Genomic DNA, 14,695 nt, shown 5'->3' with positions numbered 1-14,695 from the left:
CAGTACAAATAATAATTGTTTTAGCTTTATTTAGTGAATAACCTGAAAATAGGCCGAATTGTTGAGTTATTGCTTCAATTTGTTCAATTGCCTCCGCGGGATCAGGTGTTACAATTGCCACATCATCGGCATAAGCTAGAACCTTCGTATCAAAATTACCTATAGAGATGGGTTTGATATCGCTGTTATGAAGTAATTTCATGATTAGAGGATTAATATATAAAGCGAAAAGAATCCGAGAACAGGGACACCCCTGCCTTGTCCCCCTAGACACCTTTATTGCCTTTGATTCCTTCCCCATAATCTGAAGCCTGGCTCTAGGTTGAAAGTACATAGCTTGAATAGATCTGATGAAGTTGCCTCCAAAATTCTTTAAACGAAGAATAGTTCACAAAAACTCCCATGATACCCGATCAAAGGCCTTTTCGGCATCGAGGAGGATCATGGACATCTGGCCCCCCTCTGCAGACACAAAATCAAATAGCGCGATGGCTCTGCGAATATGATCAGTCGTACCCTTACCAGGGATGAAACCGTGTTGCCAGGGGGAGACCAGATGCTCAATCACCCCCCCGAGCCGATTAGCCAAGATTTTTGCGTAGAGTTTGGAATCGGAGTTGATCGGGAGATAGGTCGGTACGAAGATGGATTCTCGACAGATTTGTTTTTTTTGTGAAAAAATATTAGATCTGTCTCCTTCCAAGAGTCTGGAGTTGTACCCGTTATTTGTATGCCTGTAAAGAGATCTAGTAAGAAGGGTGTTATAACCGGACCTAAGATTTTATATAATTCCAAAGGAATTTTATTGGGACCGGCTGCCTTTCCTGAGGCAAGACCTGTCAACGCTAGCTGTAACTTAGTTATAGTAATTTGATTCTCAAAGTCAAGTTTAGATAGATTATCAAGAGTGTTTATTGAGTCTATGTCGCCAATAAATTGATTTACAGCATTACTAACTTCGAGTTCAGTTTGTGGATTATCATCGGAGTACAAGTCTTGGTAATACTGCCGGAACCCTTCAATTATTTCCTGGGGATCAGTATAATGGGTATTATTTATATTTATACAAGGTATCGCGGCCTTCTGACGGGTACGGAGTGCCAATTGTTTCCCCACTCTCTCACCATTTTCATATAGATTGTTTCGTTGTGTTTGGAATGTCTCAGCAGAGCGCTTAGTTAACCAATTATTCATTTCAGTTTTGAGAATAATTATCCGGTGAAGGATATGTTTTCCTTCTAAACCCTGGGATATTGCTAAAATATGTTCTTCTTCGGCTTGAATCAGATCACGGGTTAGCTGTAGGTTCTTAGCTTCTCGCAATTTCTTGGTACGAGAAACGTAGCTTATAGTTTCACCTCTGAGTGCTGCCTTAAAACAATACCTTACAGCCAATCTAGAAGCACTATATTGATTCATATAAAAAAAATCTTCTACCCATTTCTTGATGAAACTCACATATCCTTCATCGACCAAAAGTTTCCCATCAAAAGTCCATTTAGTGACTGGTCTTACACAATTGCATATATCCAATGTTAAAACTAGTGGGTTATGATCTGAAAGGATCTTTGGGAGTTTTTTGATCTCAGCTCTATTTGTCAAACCCCGTACTACTAAGAAGTAGTCTAATCTCACATATCTGTTATGCGGATATGAGAAATATGTGTAGCCAGGATCATTATAGCTCTTTAAATCCCATATATCCGTCAGATCATGGCTCTGCATCAGCTGGTTAATGGATCTAAATACCTTGGGTTTTCGACCAACATAATTATCTTGCCCAAAGTTTCTACAACCTGCCCCTAATGAAATATTCAGATCACCGCATACTATAAGCGTTTTAGACCAAGAGGCAAGCTCCATCTCTAATTTTTCGGTGATTGCAGGTTCATCATAGTTTGAACCATAAATTGAGCAAATGGTTAAGCCAGAAGATATGGTTGCAATAACCCATCTTCCTTGAGGATCACCTTTCTTGCGAATAGGCTCCCCTAGGTATAATTTGGTAATAATCGCGACTCCACGAGTATTAGATGTTTGAGATGTAGAGACACATCGATTATAACCAAACAACTTTAGAAGATCTCTTTTATCCCAAGGAAGATGGGTCTCTTGTAGGCAGATTATGTCAAAGGAGCCTTGCCTAATAATCTCGCTCAAACAAATCCTCTTAGTTTTATCGTTCAAGCCTGCCACGTTCCATGAGCATATTGTTAGCTTCCCCATTGCTGTTTTGGAGGATATTCTATACAACCCTCTGACATTTTAAATAGTCTTTCTAACCTGATCTGATCGCAGTTTTCTGCTGGGTACCATAAATTTTGTAATACTCTTACTGCTAGCTTAGAACGTGTAACTGTGAATTTAATAGTGATGCTGATATTTTTTAGATTTCTCCTTCCACCCCCTCCCTCAAAACAACCACCCCTCCAGCCCACCCCCTCTCTACCCCTCCCACCCAAATGAGACAGCAGACTCTGTGAGAGTCCGTAATGATGAGCATGCAGCATGCGACTGAGGCTCCTTTATCATATCAAAATAATTCAAACACATGCCGAGCTACACCTTTATCAAAGGAAAAAACAAAGACTTGTAGGAATCAAATCGCTAACCAATCCTCCCTCCTATATTCCATTTAGAACATCAAAAACCCCTTAGTGAGCCACCACCCTTTCAATAATCCGTATATATCAACCATACCCCCTGAACTTGATACTCAGAGCATCTATCAAGCATCTTACTTATGTTACCTACAGCGTAATCTAGATGACATAAACTTAGTTGGAGCCTGGAGGTTCATCACTATTAACGTTTGGATGAAATTTCATCCAGAAACTCTTTTGCTTTTATTTCTGATGTAAAAAACTTAGACTGTCATTCCCAAATCACTTTTAGTCGGGCGGGATTGTTGAGGTATGCTTGGGCCTTTATATCCTGGAACGGCTTTATAAGCTGGCGTAGCCTCCAGCGTCTTTCTACTGTAGTGTGGCAGAAGTCCGGGCGGACAAAATATGACACCTCATTCCTGACTCTCCTTGCCTCGGGTCGGGCCTTCTCAAAAACTAATTGACGTAACAAAAAGTTACCAAAATACACCAAAATAGCCCGAGGGTACCCCCGGGTTTCTGTGGTTGTTTCAGCGTGAGAGGTACCCGATGGGCTCTCTGGACCTCAGCCGCCCAATTCCATCCAGTTATTTTGGGAAGGGAGTCACGTAAGAGATCAATAACATATAGTCAGGCATCCCCCCCCCTCATCCCCTTAGGGGACCCCTAAAACTCGTAAGTTATTTCTTCGCTGCCGGTTTTCAAACTCTTCCAGCTTCCACTTGATATCCGTCAATTGCTCTTCATGGGAATCAACGCGGCCCTGATGGGTGGCCAACTCTGTTTCATTAGTCACAATACGAGACTCCACTTCTGTAAGCCTATCCCCAAAAGAGCTACATGTTTTGGCCAACTTGCGCACTACCCCTTGCATCTTGCGCATTGCGGCTTGGTTTTTACGCGCATCATGCCGCGTTTCTTCTCTATGTGTAGCAATGGCCTGAAGAATAGTACCTACTGCCGAAGCTGATGATATATGCGATTGAAGTTCTGGCTCTGCTTGATCATTCGAGAGAATTTCAAGTGGAGTGTTAAGTGGATTAATCGAGTGATCCCATGCTAGATCTCTGGAGCCCTGTCTTTTGGCTCTTTTTCTTAGCACAGTTTTAGCCCTAGCGTTTGGGGCGTCTGATTGGTCACTGGGGCTTTCGTCGGTAGTAGCGGAAATCTCATCCTCATCATCCGACCATTCACCCCTCTCAGAAAATGAAAAAAAGTCACTTGGATCTTTTTCAGCCTCAATATCCACTGAGGCTAACAGACCTTCCACTTCCTCTGCCATTAAGCCTGTGGGTTGAGGCTCCCTGTTTGATGCCCCCCCCCTCTTGCAGCATGTCACCGGCTACACCCGACCTCTCAGGAGGGAAGCCTGCAATAATATTACCAGCGGTTGGCTCACCTTTAGTATTTGGGTTTGTTGCCATCGTATTTGCTTTACAGTTAGTCTTGAGAATCGGCGGAATATTCTCCGGGGTAGTTGACGAATTACCATCACCATCAGCAGCAGCGTCCTCCTGGTTGAGTGCTGGTAACTCTGGGTCAGGTTCCACGAACACGGCTTTATTCTGCATTCTTGCTGCTGCGGGAGCTGGCTCATTCTGCCGCTGGTGTCCCGGAACCATTTCATTCTGTAAACCCACTGCGGGAGCCAGCTCGCTCTGCTGCTGGTGCCCCGGAACAAGAGCCGACTTTCCTGCATCCCGGAAAAGATCCGCAACAGTAGGGCCGGTATTGCGGTGAGCGGCGCCCTTTTTCCTAAGGCTTGAGGGATCAGGTGGAGGAGCTTTCAGAGAACCTGAGCTTGCACCCAAGGCATCTTCCTGCTTCTCCAACTTCGCCGCCCTGGCTTTGGCGACCGCAGACACAGGCCCTGGGATCACCGCCGCTACCGGTTTCGTTGTTGTTTTTGGAGCCGCAATTATCTTAGGAGCCATGGTTGAGTGCTTCGGGCTGCTGCAGGGGTTGTCAGAATCGTGTGTCCGGTAAGGTTGAGTGCTTAGGTTTGTTTTTTCTTGAGGTTCTTTAGCGCGGATTAGATCTGCCGAGGGGTAGGCTCTACTCACAAGAACACGAAGTACCGTAAGTCCGGTGTAGGTACTGATAGAATATATATGCGCGTGCATTCTTAATGTCTTGTGAACTTCGTTTCCATCCCACAATCCATAGTAGTCAAAGAATGCGGTATTGCCTGGTAAAGGGGGACTGGCTCGCGATCTTAACACGATATCCTAGCTTCACATCACTGGAGCCTCAGTCTATGCTGCACTGCGGTCTAGAGCATGACCGCCATCTTGCCTCAACTTTCCCTTCAGAACCTAATGAGTATAATAGAATGTTATTCTTCCTCTCATCAGAAAATCTATCTCCATCTTTTAAAAATGTTAAAATTCATCCTTCCATTTGTTCCATGATATGGGAGGCTCACCTTTAGATTTGAGAAACTTAGAAGGTGGATCAAACTGCATTTTGCATATACAATCTGATAAAGTGTTAAGAAGAAATAACTCAATAATAATAAATAAAATTGTCCAATATAAAATAGCTCAAACCTATAATGCCGGTAAAATACTCTTCAAGTGAAAATAGTTGTAGCGTTGGTCAGCGCTCGTCAGCCCCAAGATTATATTAATATATTTCAGTTCTCTTGTTAAATCCAAACAAGCGTGAAGAAAGCTGCCGATGTTACACAGGTTGTCAAGGTAACAAATATGGCTGCCACGTATACGCTAGGACGAGGAGCGTAATGTGGGACCAGAGAGTCTCTGACGGGGCTAGAGCATGACAGGGAACGAGATAACGGATTCCAGGGAAGCGCTTGAGAGGATCGCTCGCTCAGTCGCTCATGATTTGAAGGTAAACAGAGCGCGCAAGACCTGTTAACGAGGCGCTTTGTAGTAACTTTGATAAACAAGTAATAAAGAGGATAAAGTTTACCTTTAGACTGTAGAATGATGGGTAGAAGAGTAAAGTCTCGTTACAAACGTAATTCTCTGCAAAATGTTGACTCGGCAATAGGTAAAAGCCAAAATCCAAAATATTGAATACAATTTTGATGATGGAAATTGTGGCAAGAAGTTTCAAAACAAAGGAAAGAATCCAATGATAATGATAAAGTTTCTAGCAACGTCTCGTAAGGATGGCAGTAGTCAAGTAAGAGTAGTACTAAAAATCTGCTCAAACTCAGGAAAATCGTAGGTTCACAAATTGTAGTCGTTCCTGTGCTCAGAGTGAAGAGTAGCAGACCGGATACCTCGTTGCCAATTTTGTAAGAATCCAGTAAAAATATTATTATAAAAAATAGTAGGTTTATTGAAAGAGAGCACAGTACAGCATCTGAAATCTTCAAGAGCTGTAAAATAACAGTTGCATGGAATGTAGAACACAACAAACCATGGTAACAGATTACAGACTGTGTTTCAAGGAGAAACCTAAATTAACATTAAAGAAACAGTAAGAGAATAATATATAATAATCATAAGTATGGAATATACATCAGAATGAATAAACTCCAAATCTGTACTATTCCAGGATATTGAAAAATAATCAAACTTAATACCCACTGTGGAAAACTGGTGGAACACACATGATGTTGAGTATCTGCCACTTACATATCCAGTTCAATTATACGTACCAATTAACCCCTTCCGCGCTCATGACAAGCTCAGCTCGTCATGAGTGACGACGCTCGTACGCTCATGACGAGCTGAGCTCGTCATGTAACACTTTATTTTTAAAACGCAGCGCACAGTGGGAAAACCGCTAGCGCGCATGCGGTTAATCTCTCCAAGACACAGTGCATAGCCCTCTGACATACTGCTGCTGCAGTGCAACCTAATGTTTAGGTATGCAGACGCTGAATCTAAGGATATAAACAACCCACTATTTATACTTACAACTGGTATTTCAGCTTGGCAGGTGCCTTTATATCTCAGCTTCTACTTATATATGAAGTCTCAGTTAAAGCAGTAATTATAACACTTTCAATGCAGTGGAAGCTGCTGAAATTGCACATAGTGCATCACTTGTAACGCCTACGAGGGGTAGAGAGATGGAAAAAGTTGATTTTCCTTTTCAAATTCAGTTACAATATTTCTTTGACTTCCTTGGTCCTGATGAGGCTTCAACCCAAAGAGGCTTAAATGCATCAACTCGTTATGGAAGAAGTCCCACAAAAAATCACTTTATTAGATTAGTAATAGGAGGAGGTGGAGGCCTCAGGAAATGCATCCCTTTCGATAAAGGATTACCTTCAGGTGGATTGGTTTCTTGAAGAGTTTTTGACAACCACTGTTTTAAAAATCGAAGGAAGCAACTAGTGTAAAACAATACAAATGATTGATGACCAGTTTAAAAAAAATTCCTTTTGGTGTTTGTGATTTTCCAGGTTTTGATTTCAACGTGGCTAATAGGTTTGTATTAAAGATTTGTTGCGATTAAAATAACTCCTATCCAGTCACAATTGTGACAGTTCAAATATTTAAATTTTTCCCTGCAGTTTCCCGCTTTATATTTTCGCTGAATGTTAAGCCCGGGGCCTGTAGGATTACTGGGGCAAACCTTTTGTACTTTCTGGCAAAACTGAACATATAGATTGCTTACTTTTTCGGTACTCAGAGAGCCAATTTGGTAATATGTCAGTTAAGATGTTTTGCTTGAGAACAATAATGCAAAAAAAATAAATGTATCTACTAACAGGATCTTAAAGCAGATTAAAAAAAAGTTGCAGATCCTCTGGAATCTTGATCTCTTCTCTGCAGCCAGTGTTATTTTTCCTAAAGGTAATATGATGGAGTCATCAGCAGATGTACCTAAATCAACATTTACAATAAAGGCAGAAATAAATATGAAACCTGCGCTACTATTGTAAAGGAAACCACAGATTCAAGTGAGGAATCGAGTGAGCTCCAGAGCTTAGTATCTGAGGGGACATTAGTAGAATAGCAACAAATGAGCAAGCGGATGGGCCAAAAGGCTTTCCTACTCATTGTTCCACAATTGTTGAACAAGACCAATGATAAAAAGCATAGTACTTTGATAAATGTCTTTCCCCATACAGATTTTCGATCCAGCCTTGTACCAATACCATCAGTTAGTCCTGCTTCATTATCTCTTCCAGTAAAAACATTGGTTAACCCCTTCCCTGCGGGGGTAATTCCCCCACGGTGCGGGGGGAGGTGAGCGCGGCGCTGCGGTACTCGTGATGAGACCAGCTCGTCATGAGTCACGGTGGAGCTGTGCTCATACTGATTAATTCGCCCGCACAGGCGGGGATCAATCGCGCATGGGCGGAGCGATGCCATTATGACGAGATCAGTTCGTCATGAGCACAGCTCCATGGTGACTCATGACGAGCTGGTCTCGTCATGAGCACCGAAGAGGTTAAGAACATTACCAATGAACTAATAAACAGTTGTCATTTTTTAACCAAGTTGGAGCAGCCAACCCCAGGGTGAGGAGGGGTGTGCGGGACAGCGTTATGGGCCTTCAATGATCGTTGGACTAATACTAATAATGTGCATTTCTATTTACATTTGTTGTCAATGATTGTAAAACATGTAAAGTTATAGTTGTAAATTGCATATAAAAAGTTCCAATTAAAAAATTCTTTAAAAAATAAAAAAAAAGAGTCTGTTTTTCCTTCTCTCCTAATGTTTACCCTGATAATCAAAAGTGTCTTCCTGGCAATTATACAATTGTACCTGAAAGGCTACGTGCTCACCACAAAGTGGCTGTTCCACACTAAATCGTACAAAAATTGGTAGGTGATTCAGATCATACTTTAAATACCATCTCTTCAATACTGCAAGTGTTAGCTAATTCTTAACAGATGGTGTTGAAAACATTATTACAAGACTGCCGACTTACCTAGAAATCATTCAAGAATTCCAGAAATACTTTATATGATGCCACACTAAGGATTCATTAAATCAAGTGATATTGCAATATTCAATTAATGCAACTACTTGATTCTGTCGAGGAATTTAGAGGGAAGGGCGGCTTTAGTTACAATTCGGAAAAGTTGCCTTCACTAGGTACAGGAAAAGATAAAGAGATAATAGCTGCCACTGTACAAATTACCATGCTCTAGGTTAGTTGAATATACAGCAATTTACCTTCAACAAAACTCTTTCTCTTGGATACTCTAACTGCAAATTTCTAAACTTTGAATATCCCTTAGGTGCATGACTGGTTCCACAGAAGTGTACAGCAGTGCTTTCATGTGACTTCATGTGCCATCCTACGACTCCCGTGTTGATTCCACATCGACCCAAAAGTGACGGAGCAGAACCACATATAAACACCACTCTTGTAGGCTGAGGTCAATTTCTTCTCTTTTCCGTTTCCATGTCCTTAGATGCGTAGAGTGAGCAACTGTTGGTTAAAGCATGCTGAGTACCAACTTGGGAGCTTTTTCAGATGTTAAAAAAAGCCCCTAACAGAAAGGGAAACAGTTAGGAATCTACTTTAAAACAGAGCATCCACCAGAAAGAGTGTTACCGAATACAAGTAACTTGTTCTAATCACATATTCTTCACCTTTCAATAGATAAGAAAGCAGTACCTCCCTAAGGCAGATAATCTGCATAGTGGGCTCAGACAAAAATGTCTTGCAGGACTGAGCAGATAAACTGCTCCGTGAAAGTATGGACTGAAAACCACGCTGCAGCATGGCAAACAGCAAAGATAGGCACTCCTTGCACCAGGGCTTCGGCACAGGCCCTAGCCATGGTGAAATGAGCTCTCAGAGTACTACTTCTTTGCAGGACGTAGATGATGTTAACGCAGAGGCCTATCTACATCGACGTGGTACTCTTCTGCACAGCCTTCCCTTTCTTTGCTCCAGACTACCAAAAAAAGTTCATCGTCCACTTTTTGATCCTTAATCTATGTAAAAGCTTTCAGTTCTTTTGGGGTCTAACCAATGGATCCTTTCCTACTCTTTTGAGGAATGAGAACAGAATGCTAGTAGGATTGCCTAATGTGGAAGGCAGTCATGTTGTTGGGTAAGAAAGCCACTCAAGCCTCAGCAGCAATTTATCGAGAAAAAATGTGGTGTAGGATGGTTCACTCACACAACAAGCTGACATAATTGTATTGAGAACAACAGTTCAGGAGACACAGATATGCATAGGATTGAAGGTATACACATGAGGAATGTGAAAACTGAGTTAAAATTACACTGTGGCATCACAAACAGCTTGGAAGGGAACATGTGTGCCAAACCTTTAGTAAACATCATCAAAACAGATGATCTGAATAAGGACATCTGGCCAGTCAAACATAATAAAAATAAAAGGTCGGCAAACCTTTCACATTGCACACTGCAAGGCTTTGCTGGGCTAAAGAAAACAAACAAAATGACGTCTGACAGTTCTCCCTGTAAGGGGCCAGTGGCCCGGAAACCACACCAGGTTACATATTTGTAACGTGGCTTAAATGTATTTTGTGGAGGGGCGTCTGGTTGAGAAGATGTCATCCAACACTCAGGCGGTAAATTGATTGTAACCAATTGCTGCCACTCAACCGCCATGTATGAAGGTGTAAATAGCGTAGGTTCAGGTGTTGGACCCTGCCCGTTTGCAAACACACAAGGTTCTCCTGAAGTGTTAGTCTGATCGGAGGAAAAAAAACATGCCCTGGAGTTCCAGGATCCACATTCTCTAGACCAATCCAGGACTACTACAATGACTTGGGATCGGTTTCCGACTACCTGAGGTGATTCCCCAAAAAACAGGAGTGATCCCTTTAATTTCGGAGGTTTATCAACCTTTTCCTTCTTGTAATAAAATACCGGTATTAGAACGGAATTGGTCGAGGCTCTCACCAGGCCTCTGGACTTCGGTTCTTGAAGCTACCAGGCATCCCAGACCTGCCATTAACGCCAACCTGGACCAGGCTGTCAACAATTTTAATTCTTGGATTACTAGTTCGCTCGATTCGGTCCTTCCCAAAAGACATACCTACAAGAAAGGGAAACCATGGTTTTCCCCTAAATTAAGAGAGCTTGAGCAAACTTGCAGAAGGTTAGAACGAAGGTGGAGGCAGAATTACTCCGAGTCAAGGAAAACCGATTATAGAGATTCAATCAAAATATATAAAGCTGAAATTAAAACTGCCCAATCCATCTATTATGAGGAGAAAATCATCTCGGCCTCTAATTCTCCTAAAAAGATTTTTTGGATTGCCAAAACTTTAGCAACCCTCCCCAGAAAGCATTAGCCCAAGAGGGGGCACAAAGCCATTGTAGCAATTTAGCAGAATTCTTTTATCAAAAAATTCAAACTATTTACTAACCTTTTCCAGCTTCCCGGAACGGTTCAAGCTTTTGTCACACTGCAGAGTTGGTTTCTGATCTGCAGTCTTCATTAGGGCAAATCTCTCCCCTAACCTCCATCGCCCTCGATCTAATTATGACTAAACAGGCTCTCCCATGGATCCTCTCCCCCCTCAGAATCTTACCCTGGCTATCGACTTCAATTGCCCTGCCATCGTGGACATTCTAAATCTATCCATTTCCTCCAGCATGGTTCCGTCCGCATGGAAATGTGTGCGAGGGAGGGCTCTTTTAAAGAAACCTACCCTTGACCAGTCCATGTTAACTAATTACCGCCCCAGCTCTCTCCTCCCCTGGGTGAGTAAGTTACTTGAAAAACATTTGAACACTACGCTGGTAGAGTATTTGGAGTTTAACCATCTCCTCCATTGCTCTCAAACAGGTTTCCGTCCCCAGCTAGGGACAGAGATTGCCCTTGTGGCAGTAACTGAGGAGGTGAGGAAGATTCTGGACCATGGGGGGCAAGGCAGCAATCATTCTGCCAGACCTCCTTGCCGCTTTTGATACTGTTAATCACAACATTCTGATTTGCCGCCTCAAGAACCTTGGAGTCACTGGTACGGCCCTAACCTAGTTCCATTCCTTCCTCATGAATCATTTTTTTCAGGTGTTTGAAGGTGATGCAGTGTCCAACCGGCTGCCGCTCAGTTGTGGGGTTCCTCAGGGTTCGTCCCTGAGCCTCACGCTGTTTATCTACATGAGCCCCCTGGCTGAGATTGTCCTTCCGTGCGGCATAAAGATTGTTACCTACGCAGATGACTCTCAGCTTGTGGTAGCATTAAAACATCCTGAGAGGTCATCTAGCTCTTTGGGTCCCTGCCTGAAGGCAGTAGCCAAATGGATGGAACTCTAATGCCTTAAGTTCAATGGGGATAAGACTGAGCCCCAGATCCAAAAGCCTAGATTGAGAGTCTGGGGATGTGGCTTGATAGCGCTCTCAATTTCAACTTCCAGGCTACTAAGCTTTCAGCCACCTGTTATGGCTTAATGAGGTTGCTGCGCAAGATCCTTCCCCTTCTTCCTTTTCAGGCGAGAAGGATTGTAGTTCAGGCCCTTATTTTGTCTCGCCTGGATTATGGCAATTATTATATCTAGGAACCCCTCATTTTACTATACAGAAGGTTAAGGTGATCCAGAACTGCGCGGCCCGCTTGTTCTCTCAGACCCCCCCCCCCGCAACCAATCTGCTTTAAGAGCCTTCACTGGCTCGCTGTTAGGGCAAAAATACAATTTAAAGCCATATGTTTGGCCCACAAGGCCTTCTGGAGGAAGGGCCCAGACATTGTCCACCCCCTCATTACTCCCTACCATTCTTCGCGGAACCTCTGCTCAGGTTTTTCTTTTCTTGCGGTCTCTACCAAAATACGAAGATCAAGATGGGGCGGAAGCTCTTTCTCCTTTAATGCCTCTACTCTCTGGAACTCACTTCCTTTAGAGCTCGGGAGGGAGTCAAATTTATTGGCGTCCTGGAAACTTTTAAAAACCTATCTCGATAAGGACTCTCTCTAAGCCTTCTGTCTCATTTCCTTATGCGGAAATCCGCAGCGCTAGGAGGCCTAAGGGTAGCCATGCGCGATACAAGTCCAAATTTATTCATTCATGTGTGCACCACCACGGTCTGTCCTGAGTGGAGGAGGGAGGATGGCGTGACACAGGACAAACGGTGACTGGTCAGCAACCTATGCCACTGATTATGTAAATGTTAATAAAGCTACTTTTTCCCAAATATAGGGCAATATATTGGCAAGGCTGTGTGTCACAGTCAATCACTAGCTGTACACAGACTATGGTAGATTAGTGGGAATTTAAATTGGAAACAGGAATTAGGACTATGGATCGGTTAATTCTTTCATATTTTCACACTAGCCCAATAACTCGGCCTCTCCTGTCATATAGATAGGATTTGCCTTCACACGGTGTTAAGTTAGCATGAGCTTATTAGAAGTTTAAACGCCATTTTTCCTTTCAGCTGCTTCTGCACACGGCACATATTGTTATTAAAGCTTTGAGCCTAGTTGAATATTTTGCTTCACAAGAGAATAATATATTTTCCTATTGTATCAGCTTTGCTTGGTAAGCTATGTCTGAGCAGTGAGTGCCGAGGCCTTTAAGGTTTTTTCAATACAGTGGTTGTTGTGAGGTCTGATCAGCGCACGTTCTAGGCATAACACATATGCAGCCGCGGCCAACTCTGGCTTTTGGCACGTTTAATAATGCCCTGCACTGAGCATGCACACACACTTGATGAATATTCGCATGCAGAGAGCTGGTGGAAAATGATGTGATCCCTTTTCACTAAGATCAGAGGTATGGGGCCGCCCTTCTAAAACTCAAAGAGACCTTCTTTAGATATAATATAATATACTAGCAAGGGAGGGTAAGACTTAGGTGCCATTTAGCCTTCTTCCCTTTAGCATTGTAACATGCTTTCTCCCTTTGTATTTTATGGACTAGTAACTATGCTGATAACCTTGTTGCTTATAATATGTTTGCTTGTATTGCTTGTATTAGCTAAGGTACCGCGCCTGAGAACACGGCATTAGAAATAAACATTTCAAACTTGCACGTGTCCTCATTTAATCCTCGTTTTGGATTGGTATGTTAGTATAACGAAAGAGTGTTCATGTGTTCCACGTTACCTGAAGTGTTCTAAGTCCATGTTCTGGGTTGTCTAATCATTGGGGGTATGGAAGAACCAATGAGACACTGATTGCTAGTCTGGGATTTTGGATACTGAGGTGAGTTTTGGTACACCCTAATTTACTGAGGTCCTAGGTCTCGATGCATAGTTCTGTGTAGGAGCAGAATCCCTGCGACACTCCATCTTTGATAACTCCCTATCGCTGATGAAGTTGATCCTTGTTTGTGTCCCTTGGAAAACCAACAATATACCAGTTATTTTAAAGGTTTAAAAAACGCTAACCCCATCACAATTATTTTTTTTACAGTGAAGATGTACGTTTTCGCGTCATCACAAAAAATAGAAATGAATTCACCTCCGATAACTAGTTAAGGTAGCACTGAATATTAGACCATCATGCATTATAAGTATGTTGTCTACGTTGTGACAGGTATTCATTTATCCCCATTTGGATCTCTTACATGCAATTTTGTAGAGTGGCAACCGTTTCCCACATCACCTGTTTCTGAACAGTTGCCTGTGGCCATGGTCCATCCTCAGAACCATGGCTAAGGATAATGTAGAACCCTTTTTTAGGAGGTAGATGGGTTGCTTAGCAGTCTAAGGTCTGCTGACGGCCTTGCTTCTACTCTCAGCCCCAGGACCTTCACAAACGCATTCCTCTAGTTTCTTCCTGCCAGAATGACTCCTCTCGCTCCTCACTGTGGATGCCTGCACATTTCAATGTTCCTTGTTCCCCCTCAGCTTCTTCTCTCACCTCCTGCCTGCATTCACTTCGGTGGTCCTTCGTCCTCCTTTGGCTTCCGTCAACTTTCAGCTACCTTTTTTTAAACTCTTGAGCTGGAAAATGTTACCATATTACTTTTGAGGTTGTCTATTGGCCTGGAGCAGTTCCTCCGTTATAGCGGAGGCGCGTCACCTGACTGAAATGCCCCAGAAATGAAAAATAAAATGGTAATGAAGTTAATTCATTACCATTTTATTTTTCTTTACTCCCATACGAACGGGGTATCAGGATGGGACTAGCCCGCTGAATGGCAGCAGCAGGGAGGAGGGTGGGCTGCCTTTAAACTCGATTAAAGTGCACATATCTGGACGTTTTGCGATGGCCAGC

The sequence above is a fragment of the Lissotriton helveticus genome, chromosome 6 (genome assembly GCF_964261635.1).
Source record: "Lissotriton helveticus chromosome 6, aLisHel1.1, whole genome shotgun sequence".
NCBI lineage: Eukaryota > Metazoa > Chordata > Amphibia > Caudata > Salamandridae > Lissotriton > Lissotriton helveticus.
The sequence above is the reverse complement of the archived record's forward strand: the minus strand, read 5'-3'. Positions refer to the sequence as shown.